The sequence below is a fragment of the Gossypium hirsutum genome, chromosome A08, assembly GCF_007990345.1.
Source record: "Gossypium hirsutum isolate 1008001.06 chromosome A08, Gossypium_hirsutum_v2.1, whole genome shotgun sequence".
In the NCBI taxonomy this organism is placed as follows: domain Eukaryota; kingdom Viridiplantae; phylum Streptophyta; class Magnoliopsida; order Malvales; family Malvaceae; genus Gossypium; species Gossypium hirsutum.
Genome location: NC_053431.1, coordinates 21,396,115 through 21,409,781, shown reverse-complemented (window position 1 = coordinate 21,409,781; position 13,667 = coordinate 21,396,115). Strand labels below are relative to the sequence as shown.

Sequence of the window (13,667 nt, the reverse complement as noted above, 5' to 3'; positions counted from 1 at the left end):
TTGTGCCAATTTTGGATTACCTAAATCCAGGGATAGTCAGAACATAAATATAGGCTTAGTAGTTTAAGCTAAAACTGATAATGTTTTAGATGTTATAGTTTAGTGGATTACACACTGAAGATCCAAGACTGCATTTAAGACTTTTTCTAGAGTTCTGTAACTCGTTTAGATAATAGGGTGTTCCTGAAGACACTTTGCGAGTTAAATTGTTCCCATATTCTTTAAGAGATCATGCAAGAGCATGGCTAAATGCTTTGCCGTCAGGAACAGTGACGTCATGGAATGATCTTTGCCAAAGATTTTTGCTATGGTATAATCCCTCAAATATGAATTCCAAGCTTAGAAATGGCATCACATCTTTTCGTTAGTCAGAGGATGAAACACTATATGAAGCTTGGGAACGATTGAAAGACTTAATTCGAAAGTGTCTGATACATGGATTTCAACACTAGACTCAAATGTAGATATACTATAATGGGTTGAATGCACAAACGAGAATGGTAGTTGATGCTTCTACTAATGATACTTTGTTGGATAAATCTTATAATGAAGCATATGAAATTCATTGCCAACAATGATTATCAATCTTTGTTGGTACCATGGAGCTAGATGCAATCACTTCGTCAACAACACAAGTATCTTCTTTGGCTAATATGATTAAAACAATGAAAGCCCACTACAATTTGGAATATGAAATCAACCAAGCTTTCGTGTCTTATAACAATAACCCCTATTCCAACATGTATAATCCAGGGTGCAAGCAACATCCAAACTTTAGTTGGAATAATCAAGGTGTGGGGAATTTTGACAATGCTCAAGACAGAATGCCAATAGTACACCGCCTGGTTATAATCATCCTATGCCTAAGAAAAATGTCTAGCTGGGCCAGGCATTAGCTTCATCATCATCATCATCATTTATTGAAGCCTTGTTGAAGGAATATATATCCAAGAATGATGCTGTAATTCAAAGTCAGGCTGCATCTCTCTGAGCTCTTAAGAATCAAGTGGGCCAAATAGTGAATGTTTGAATTTGAGACCACAAGGAGAATTGCCAAGTGATACCGAGAATTTGAGATCATAAGGGAAGGAATAGTGTAAGGCCATCACTCTTAGAAGTGGAACTCAACTTGATGATGTTTCCCAATATGCCATGGCAGGAGAGGATAACACAAATAATAACCATGTAAAGATCTTAGAGTCATCTAAAAAACATACTAAACTTAAAAAGGGTAAGCAGCAAAATGTTGTGGTAGAATCAAATCATTTTGTCAACAAGAATGTCACGGAAAAACAATATCATCAACTTGAAGGATGACCAATTCTACATTTTTGTAACACCCCGAACCCGAGACCGACACCGGAGTCGGACACGAGATGTTAACAAACTTTGAAAAATTTTTCCAGACACTGCCCAGTCTGAGTACTAGTCGCTTCAAAAATCATATCTTGAGTTTCACAACTCAAAAATCAGTTTTGTGATTTTTCCCTGAAACTAGACTCATGTCCCCACCTATGGATTTTTTTCTAGAATTTTTGGTCGGGCCAACTAGTACAGTTTATTAGTCAAATTCTCCCATGTTACAGGGGTCGACTACACTGACCTTTTCCCATTACGACTGGGATATCTCTCTGCACAGAGCTTCAATACTGATGCCGTTTGTTTCTATGGAAACTAGACTCAGAGAGGAATCCATACATATATGGTATGACCCCTAATTATCTCTGGTCAATTTATAGTGAATTTCCAAAGGCGGAACAGTGAATCCAGAAACTGTTCTGGCCCTGTCCCACAAGAACCCGAATATCTCTTTCTGTACTGTTCCTATAATTGTTTCGTTAATTTCATATGAAAGTAGATTCATCAAGGTTCGATTACATAATTTATTCACTATTTAATTCCACTCCTACGAATTCTTGTGATTTTTCCAATCCACACCACTGCTGCTATCAGCTTCTGTTTTCAAAGTGAACCTTACCTAATTTGGGGTTTCATGGACCAACTAGGGCCTTGTCATACATAAGCCCACATATGATCATACTTAGCCATTCTAGTGGCTGATCATTTGCTCAACACTTCAATTCCAACATAGTTACATCATGAAACCATCTATACATTCATAAATACGAATGGTCTAATGCCATACTCCACTTCTACAAGCCATCTTCGCATGGCTGTACACTTATACATTTCATAAAGTACTCGAAAGACAACAATGGGTAGTCCTATACATGCCATAACAAAATTCAACCAAAATAGTACCCAAAAGAGCCTTTGATAGTGTGGGCGACTTCGACTTCAAGATCCCGAGTCCGATAGCTGGAGAACCAAAAATCTATAAAACAGAGGAGCAATGTAACGAGTAAGCAATTTATGCTTAGTAAGTTTGAGCAAGGAATTCCAGCATGCACAAAGAATAGCACACATTTAGCTAAACGGAATATTTCATAATACGCAATTTACCGATATCAAACTTGCTTCACAACATTAACAACCCTTATGTACATACACAATAAACTAACTTGGCCGAAGGCCGGTAGCTCGTTTATCAACTGAGCGAACATTTATTTGTAAGGGCTCGATTAAATTCAACACATACGTAACATATCCCCATATTGGGATGTTTTTCGAGTATTCGCTGGAATTTTACAGCAAGCTCATTCATTACCAAATCACGTACCTTCGGGATTTAACCGGATATAGCTCCTCGTTCAAATGCCTTCGGGACATAGCCCGGTTTTAGTAACTCACACAATGCCTTCGGGACATAACCCGGATTTAACAACTCGCACGAATGCCTTCGGGACTTAACCCGGATTTAATAACTCGCACGAATGCCTTCGGGACTTAACCCGGATTTAATAACTCGCACGAATGCCTTCGGGACTTAACCCGGATTTAATAACTCGCACGAATGCCTTCGGGACTTAACCCGGATTTAATAACTCGCACGAATGCCTTCGGGACTTAACCCGGATTTAGTATCTCGCACAAAGGCCTTCGGATCTTAATCCGGATATATTCACTTAGCACAAAGCCTTCGAGACTTAGCCCGGACAGCATTCAATTAATCATGCACATCTAACAATAATTCATAGCACATTCATATTTCATTTTCGTTTACGAAACTCAAACACAAGGCACATATTGTCCTTGCACATTCGGCTCAATAGCCACACATAGAGCATGATTTAATCACATCGAAATTTAAGCTCTCTTACTCAAGAACTTACCTCGGGTGTTGTCGAACGATTCCGCTAGCTATTCAACCACTTTTTCCTTCCCTTTATCGGTTTTATTTCCCCTTTGCTCTTGAGCTTAATCAAACAAATAAATTGATTTCATCATTTTAGGCATCAAAAGATGAACACAAGGCACTTAGCCCATATTTATACATTAGACATTAAAGTCTCATACATGCAAAAATCATGCATCAACACCACATATTAGCTAATTTCTTGCCCTTGACCGAATATGCATGTCCATTTTTGGGGTCGATTTCAACACTTAATAGACACATGTACACACTAGTAAAGCATCCTCCCCCTTTTCATCAATTTAACACATGCATTGCTCATTAACATGCAAGGTTACATTCGGCCTTAGCACACATCTTGCTAGCCGATTCTTCTCCATTTAGCAACCAATGCACATATGTGCTCACACAACAAAAAAATGCTAAAAAGGAGGTTCAAGAATCATCAAGCCATCATCACATGCATCATTAACAAGCTTCATATTTTGCATGCAATGGCATTAACACAACCTCCACCTAGGCCGAATCTTAACTCATCCTCATGCCTCATCACCACAACATCAAACATCAACCAAGAATGATTCATCCATGGTCAAGTGCCATTTCCATCACATAGCAAGATTTAGACCATGGGTTAGGTAGAACTCAAGCTAACAACTAAAACATGCATGCCTCTCATGGAACATCATCAAACATACCTTAGCCTAGCTACATGCATGGCCGAATCTCTTCACCTTTCTTCTTCTTTCCTCCTTAAAATTTTTGGCCAAGGATGAACCAAAGGATGAGAAAATTTTTCTTTGTTTTTCTTTCTAGTTTTTGGCAAGCATGAAGATGAGAAAAGGATGAACAAAATTCCCCCTTTCTCTTGTTTAGCTCACGGCAATGGGGGGACAAACACCACACACACATTTTTTTTTCTTTTGTTTTCCATTTCTTTATTACCCATACTCCTTATTTTATTCTTCCACTAACAAAACATGTTTCATGACATGTTTTGCCCATCCTTCCTTGTCATGGCCGGCCACTACTCATTAGGGGGGGAATTTGACATGCAAGTCCCCCCTTTGTCCACATGCACTTGTAGGTCCTCACACATTGACCTATCACATTTTAGAATTTTCTCACATAAGTCCTATTGACTAAATTCACATGAAATCAACCAAATTGAAGCTTGAAATTTTCACACATTCATAATTACATATTCTACACAATAAGTATCACATTCAAACATTTCGGTGACTCGGTTTAGCGGTCCCGAAACCACTTCCCGACTAGGGTCAACTTTGGGCTGTCACAACTCTCCCCCACTTAAGAAATTTTCGTCCCCGAAAATCTTACCGGTAAATAGGTTTGGGTATCGTTCTTTCATCGAGCTCTCGGTCTCCCAAGTAGCTTCCTCGATCCCGAGTTTGAGCCATAACACCTTTACTAGCGGAACTCTTTTGTTTCGCAACTCCTTCACTTCACGAGCTAGGATACGCATCGGTTCTTCTTCATAGCTCATGTCGACTTGAATTTCAACCTCCGATGGGCTAATTATGTGCGATGGATCAGATCGATAGCGTCGAAGCATCGAAACATGAAAGACGTCATGAATCTTTTCAAGCTCCGGGGGCAAAATCAATCTATACGCAACCGGACCAACTCGTTCGGAGATTTCGTACGGCCCAATGAATCTTGGGCTCAACTTGCCCTTACGGCCGAACCTGAGTATCTTTTTCCAAGGTGAAACCTTAAGGAACACTTTGTCTCCCACCTGATACTCGATGTCTTTTCGTTTCAAATCTGCGTACGATTTCTGACGATCCGTGGATACCTTCAGACTTTCACGGATTACCTTTACTTTCTGTTCAGCATCTCTAATCAAATCAACTCCGAAAATTTTGCTTTCACCGAGCTCGGTCCAAAACAATGGTGTACGGCATTTACGACCGTACAAAGCCTCATAAGGTGCCATCTTAATACTTGATTGAAAACTATTGTTGTAAGCGAATTCAATCAAAGGTAAATACCGTTCCCATGAACTACTGAACTCGAGGATGCAACATCTCAACATATCCTCAAGTATCTGAATTATCCGCTCGGATTGACCATCGATTTGGGGGTGAAAAGCAGTGCTAAAATGCAGCTTAGTACCCAGAGCTTCTTGCAATTTCTTCCAAAATCGTGAGGTGAATCTCGGATCTCTATCCGACACGATAGAAACAGGTACCCCGTGTAATCTCACAATTTGATAAACGTACAATTCAGCTAGTTTATCCAATGAAAAATCTGTACGTACGGGGATGAAATGAGCCGACTTAGTCAGTCTATCAACAATAACCCATATCGCAACCCTCTTACTTGCTGACAAGGGCAGTCCGGACACAAAGTCCATTGTGTTTCGATCCCATTTCCACTCGGGTATCATGATCGGCTGGAGTAATCCTGAAAGCACTTGATGTTCCGCTTTCACTTGTTGACATATTAAACATCTCGAAACAAAGTCGGAGATGTCCCGTTTCATACCATGCCACCAAAATTGACGTTTCAAATCGTTGTACATTTTCGTACTCCCCGGGTGAATTGACATTCGGCTACAATGGGCTTCGTTCAGAATCATCGAAATGAGTTCCGAATTCCTTGGAACACACAAACGATTTCTGATCCTCAAACAATCATCATCATCAATTTGAAACTCCGATTCCTCGTTCGGAAAACACTTAGCCCGTTTTGCAACCAATTCATCATCGACTTTCTGAGCTTCACGAATTTGGTGAGTCAATAATGGTTTAGCTTTTAATTCAGCTACTAACACACTGTCTGGTAGAACAGACAAATGCACGTTCATCGCTCGTAAAGCAAACAATGACTTCCGGCTTAAGGCGTCCGCAACCACGTTAGCCTTTCCCGGGTGGTAATCAATGACAAGCTCGTAATCTTTCAACAACTCAAGCCAACGTCTTTGTCGCAGATTCAAGTCTCGTTGAGTCATCAAATATTTGAGACTTTTGTGATCCGAAAATACATGGCACTTCTCACCAAACAGATAATGTCGCCATATTTTTAAAGCAAACACGATGGCAGCTAGTTCGAGATCATGGGTCGGATAATTCCTCTCGTGTGGCTTCAATTGTCTCGACGCATAGGCCACGACTCGACCTTCTTGCATCAATACGCAACCCAACCCAAGTAGGGATGCGTCACTATAAATGACAAACTCTTTACCTGATTCGGGTTGCACCAAAATTGGAGCTTCAGTCAAATGAGTTTTCAGTTGGTTGAAACTTTTCTGACATTTCTCCGTCCACTCGAACTTAACATCCTTTTGAAGTAGCTTCGTCATTGGTGTGGCTATCATCGAGAAACCTTTCACAAATCGTCGGTAATAACCAGCGAGCCCCAAAAAGCTCCGAACTTCAGTAATATTTCTCGGAGGTTTCCAGTCAAGTATGGCTGAAATTTTGTTCGGGTCAACTCGAATACCCGACGCGGATACCACATGACCCAAGAAGCTAACCTCTCTTAACCAGAACTCACACTTACTGAACTTAGCATATAACTGCTTATCCCGCAAAATTTGCAGCACTAGCCTCAGATGCCCAGCATGTTCGGTCTCATCTCTTGAATAGACCAAAATGTCATCAATGAACACAACTACGAACTGATCCAAATACGGTCTGAAGATCCGATTCATCAAATCCATAAATACCGCAGGGGCATTAGTGAGCCCAAACGGCATCACTAAGAATTCGTAGTGACCATATCTCGTTCTGAAGGCAGTTTTGGGAATATCTGGATCTCGAATTCGCAACTGATAATAGCCCGATCTCAAATCTATTTTTGAGAACACTGAGGCTCCCTTCAGTTGGTCGAACAAATCATCGATGCACGGCAACGGATATTTGTTCTTTATCGTCACTTTATTCAGCTGACGATAGTCAATGCACAACCTCATGGTTCCGTCCTTCTTTTTCACGAACAATACTGGTGCACCCCAAGGTGAGAAACTTGGTCGAGCGAAACCTCTATCCGTCAGTTCTTGCAACTGAGCTTTCAACTCCTTTAACTCAGTTGGTGCCATACGATACGGAGCTATCGAAATCGGCGTAGTCCCAGGTACAAGCTCAATACCAAACTCTACCTCCCGAACAGGTGGTAAACCCGGTAATTCTTTCGGAAAAACATCCGGGTATTCACAAACCACTGGCACAGATTCGGGTTTCTTTTCTAATTCTTTGTCATCAAGCACATATGCAAGGTATGCTTCGCACCCTTTTCTTACATATTTCTGTGCCAACATTGCTGATATTACAGCTGGCATCCCCTCCAAGTCCGCAGACTCAATTCGGACTACTTCGTTATTTGCGCACCTCAAATCAATAGTCTTGCTCTTGCAATTCACAATCGCATCATGCGCGGTCAACCAATCCAACCCAAGGATAACATCAAATTCATCAAACGGCAAAAGCATCAAGTCCGCTGGAAAACAGGAACCTCGAATTTCCAGGGGACATTTCTTACACACTTTGTCGACAAGCACGTAACGACCCAAGGGATTTGACACCCGAATTACGAACTCAGTAGACTCAATAGGTAAAGTCTTACTGGATGCTAAGGTTTCACATATGTAAGAATGAGTAGAACCGGGGTCAATCAAAGCAATTACATTAGTATCAAAGAGGGTGAATGTACCGGTAATAACATCAGGCGAAGAAGCATCCTCGCGGGCACGTATAGCATAAGCTCTAGCAGGCGCACGGGCTTCGGATCTGGTTATATCATCTCTAGATCCTCTCTGACCACCACCAGCATTGCCCATATTTCCAGATGGTCTACCTCGAGTAGTGGTAGCACCCGGTCTCCCACTCTGATTTGCATTCTGTCCCGACAACCTCGGGCAATCTTTAATGAAGTGGTCCACTGATCCGCATTTGTAACAGGAGCGGTCAGGAAATCTACAACTCCCCGAATGCCATTTACCGCAATATCGGCATTTCGTCCTGTCTTGACGTTCATTCCCAACACTGGCGACCGAAGTGCCTCGTGTACCCACAGGGGGTCGATCACGATCTCGTCCAAAAAGGCCCGAAGTGCCTCTAAACTGGCCCGCATCATCTCGAAATCTCTTCGATGTCTGTTGAAGAGACCTCCCCGAGGATGTTTTACGAAACTCTCCAGTTCCCTCATCAACTCTTTGCTTTTCTTTTCTAAGCTCTTCGGCTTTACAAGCTCGTTCAACAAGTACCACGAACTCTTGTATTTCAAGAACGCCAACGAACATTTTTATATCTTCATTCAGCCCATCCTCGAAGCGTTTACACATAACAGCTTCGGACGAAACACATTCCCGAGCGTATTTGCTAAGTCTAACAAATTTTCGCTCGTAATCAGTAACCGACATGGAGCCTTGCTTAAGCTCAAGAAATTCCTTCCGTTTTTGATCAACAAATCTCTGACTGATATACTTTTTCCGAAACTCAGTTTGGAAAAACTCCCAAGTTACTTGCTCTCGGGGCACAATAGAAGTCAGAGTACTCCACCAATAGTAGGCAGAATCACGTAGCAAGGAGATAGCACACTTTAGGCATTCATCGGGTGTACAAGATAGCTCATCGAGTACCCGGATAGTGTTGTCCAGCCAAAATTCAGCTTGCTCGGCATCATCGCTATCCATAGCCTTAAATTCAGTAGCCCCATGTTTTCGGATTCTGTCAACTGGGGCTTATGTGACCTTATTTGGTCCGTTACCGGCGGTATTGTAGGTGCGGGGGTAGTATTTGTTCGGGAATGGAGGTTGTGGAACAGCCATATTAGTTCGAATGTATTGGTTAAACCAATCATTCATCACGCTATAGAATGCTTGTCTAGCTTCATCATTCTGATTACTAGCATTAGGTTGAGAGTTTGCCAGCACTGTCCCTTGTGCGGGAGCAGGCGCTACACTCTCAAGATCATCAGCTACCTCTCGGTCACGATCGGGATCCATTACTATAAATAAACACATTTACAATTGTCGGAAATCACCACACTATCAAGTAATCACATAAAATGGCATGTATAGCTAGACCCAAAACATTACGGTAGTCCTAGAATCGACTAAACCGTAGCTCTGATACCAATAAAATGTAACACCCCGAACCCGAGACCGACACCGGAGTCGGACACGAGATGTTAACAAACTTTGAAAAATTTTTCCAGACACTACCCAGTCTGAGTAATAGTCGCTTCAAAAATCATATCTTGAGTTTCACAACTCAAAAATCAGTTTTGTGATTTTTCCCTGAAACTAGACTCATGTCCCCACCTATGGATTTTTTTCTAGAATTTTTGGTCGGGCCAACTAGTACAGTTTATTAGTCAAAGTCTCCCATGTTACAGGGGTCGACTACACTGACCTTTTCCCATTACGACTGGGATATCTCTCTGCACAGAGCTTCAATACAGATGCCGTTTGTTTCTATGGAAACTAGACTCAGAGAGAAATCCATACATATATGGTATGACCCCTAATTATCTCTGGTCAATTTATAGTGAATTTCCAAATGCGGAACAGTGAATCCAGAAACTGTTCTGGCCCTGTCCCACAAGAACCCGAATATCTCTTTCTGTACTGTTCCTATAATTGTTTCGTTACTTCCATATGAAAGTAGATTCATCAAGGTTCGATTACATAATTTATTCACTATTTAATTCCACTCCTACGAATTCTTGTGATTTTTCCAATCCACACCACTGCTGCTATCAGCTTCTGTTTTCAAAGTGAACCTTACCTAATTTGGGGTTTCATGGACCAACTAGGGCCTTGTCATACATAAGCCCACATATGATCATACTTAGCCATTCTAGTGGCTGATCATTTGCTCAACACTTCCATTCCAACATAGTTACATCATGAAACCATCTATACATTCATAAATACGAATGGTCTAATGCCATACTCCACTTCTACAAGCCATCTTCGCATGGCTGTACACTTATACATTTCATAAAGTACTCGAAAGACAACAATGGGTAGTCCTATACATGCCATAACAAAATTCAACCAAAATAGTACCCAAAAGAGCCTTTGATAGTGTGGGCGACTTCGACTTCAAGATCCCGAGTCCGATAGCTGGAGAACCAAAAATCTATAAAACAGAGGAGCAATGTAACGAGTAAGCAATTTATGCTTAGTAAGTTTGAGCAAGGAATTCCAGCATGCACAAAGAATAGCACACATTTAGCTAAACGGAATATTTCATAATACGCAATTTACCGATATCAAACTTGCTTCACAACATTAACAACCCTTATGTACATACACAATAAACTAACTTGGCCGAAGGCCGGTAGCTCGTTTATCAACTGAGCGAACATTTATTTGTAAGGGCTCGATTAAATTCAACACATACGTAACATATCCCCATATTGGGATGTTTTTCGAGTATTCGCTGGAATTTTACAGCAAGCTCATTCATTACCAAATCACGTACCTTCAGGATTTAACCGGATATAGCTCCTCGTTCAAATGCCTTCGGGACATAGCCCGGTTTTAGTAACTCACACAATGCCTTCGGGACATAACCCGGATTTAACAACTCGCACGAATGCCTTCGGGACTTAACCCGGATTTAATAACTCGCACGAATGCCTTCGGGACTTAACCCGGATTTAATAACTCGCACGAATGCCTTCGGGACTTAACCCGGATTTAATAACTCGCACGAATGCCTTCGGGACTTAACCCGGATTTAGTATCTCGCACAAAGGCCTTCGGATCTTAATCCGGATATATTCACTTAGCACAAAGCCTTCGAGACTTAGCCCGGACAGCATTCAATTAATCATGCACATCTAACAATAATTCATAGCACATTCATATTTCATTTTCGTTTACGAAACTCAAACACAAGGCACATATTGTCCTTGCACATTCGGCTCAATAGCCACACATAGAGCATGATTTAATCACATCGAAATTTAAGCTCTCTTACTCAAGAACTTACCTCGGGTGTTGTCGAACGATTCCGCTAGCTATTCAACCACTTTTTCCTTCCCTTTATCGGTTTTATTTCCCCTTTGCTCTTGAGCTTAATCAAACAAATAAATTGATTTCATCATTTTAGGCATCAAAAGATGAACACAAGGCACTTAGCCCATATTTATACATTAGACATTAAAGTCTCATACATGCAAAAATCATGCATCAACACCACATATTAGCTAATTTCTTGCCCTTGACCGAATATGCATGTCCATTTTTGGGGTCGATTTCAACACTTAATAGACACATGTACACACTAGTAAAGCATCCTCCCCCTTTTCATCAATTTAACACATGCATTGCTCATTAACATGCAAGGTTACATTCGGCCTTAGCACACATCTTGCTAGCCGATTCTTCTCCATTTAGCAACCAATGCACATATGTGCTCACACAACAAAAAAAATGCTAAAAAGGAGGTTCAAGAATCATCAAGCCATCATCACATGCATCATTAACAAGCTTCATATTTTGCATGCAATGGCATTAACACAACCTCCACCTAGGCCGAATCTTAACTCATCCTCATGCCTCATCACCACAACATCAAACATCAACCAAGAATGATTCATCCATGGTCAAGTGCCATTTCCATCACATAGCAAGATTTAGACCATGGGTTAGGTAGAACTCAAGCTAACAACTAAAACATGCATGCCTCTCATGGAACATCATCAAACATACCTTAGCCTAGCTACATGCATGGCCGAATCTCTTCACCTTTCTTCTTCTTTCCTCCTTAAAATTTTTGGCCAAGGATGAACCAAAGGATGAGAAAATTTTTCTTTGTTTTTCTTTCTAGTTTTTGGCAAGCATGAAGATGAGAAAAGGATGAACAAAATTCCCCCTTTCTCTTGTTTAGCTCACGGCAATGGGGGGACAAACACCACACACACATTTTTTTTTCTTTTGTTTTCCATTTCTTTATTACCCATACTCCTTATTTTATTCTTCCACTAACAAAACATGTTTCATGACATGTTTTGCCCATCCTTCCTTGTCATGGCCGGCCACTACTCATTAGGGGGGAATTTGACATGCAAGTCCCCCCTTTGTCCACATGCACTTGTAGGTCCTCACACATTGACCTATCACATTTTAGAATTTTCTCACATAAGTCCTATTGACTAAATTCACATGAAATCAACCAAATTGAAGCTTGAAATTTTCACACATTCATAATTACATATTCTACACAATAAGTATCACATTCAAACATTTCGGTGACTCGGTTTAGCGGTCCCGAAACCACTTCCCGACTAGGGTCAACTTTGGGCTGTCACAATTTTCCTCAGTGATTTCACAATTCTAAGTAGAATATTCAGTTCAAAAGATTTTTGGATGTATTGAAGCAACTCCACATCAACCTACCACTAGTTGAAACTTTGGAGCAAATGCCCAATTACATGAAATTTATGAAAGATATATTGTCAAAAAAAGTAGATTGGGAGAATTTGAGAATGTCGCTCTCACTAAAGGGTGCACAATAGTGTTGACAAATAAATTACCTCTAAAACTGAAGGACCTAAGGAGTTTTACTATCCCATGTTCAAATGGAAACCATTATTATTGGTAATGCATTATGTAATCTAGGAGTGAGTATAAATCTAATGCCTATTTCTATTTTTAGAAAACTCAGAATTGGAAAAGCAAGACCTACTATAGTTACTTTGCAATTGGTTAATCAATCCTACGCATATCAAGAAGGTAAAATTGAAGATATGCTGGTAAGAGTAGATAAATTTATCTTTCCTGCGGATTTCCTTACTTTAGAATGTGAAGCTAACCAAGATGTGTCAATTATTCTTGGAAGACCTTTTCTTGTTACTGGTAGAATGTTAATTGATGTGCAGAAAGATGAGCTAACCATGAGGGTAAATGATAAGCAGGGTACCTTCAATGTATTTAATGCTTTGAAATGTGCTGATGCTAATGTTGAATGTCACGCCATTGGGTTGATAGAAACAACAGTGGAGGAGTTCACTAGATTTTCCCACAGCAATTTCGACAGTGGCGAAGACCCACTCAAGCAGGGTGATTGTAATGTGCTCACGCCCGAGACCGTCGCCAGAGTAGAGCTTGAGGTGTTACTACACTTAATTTATCATTTAAAGAATTTTAAATCAATTATTCCAACTTTCGCAATAAACTGTCAATCTGCAACACAGTAGCTTAAAAATTCATATCTTGAGTTTCGAAACTAGAAATTAAGATCTGTAAATTTTCCTTGAAACTATACTCATATATCTATCTACTAATGTTTTTATAGAATTTTTGGTCAGACCAATTAGTACAGTTTATTAGTTAAAATCTCCCCTATTATAGGGTTCGACTACTTTGACCCCTGTGTATTTCGAATTAGATATCTCTCGGTACAGAGTTTTAATCATTATGCCGTTTGTT

General features: G+C 40.5%; 1 non-coding gene across 1 annotated transcript; it reads right to left on the bottom strand.

Annotated features, from left to right (window-relative positions):
- Positions 1–335: 335 nt before the first annotated feature.
- On the bottom strand, positions 336–442 carry LOC121205147 (small nucleolar RNA R71). The gene has a single exon (XR_005900232.1). It is a non-coding gene; the product is annotated as a small nucleolar RNA R71 (small nucleolar RNA).
- Positions 443–13,667: the final 13,225 nt, after the last annotated feature.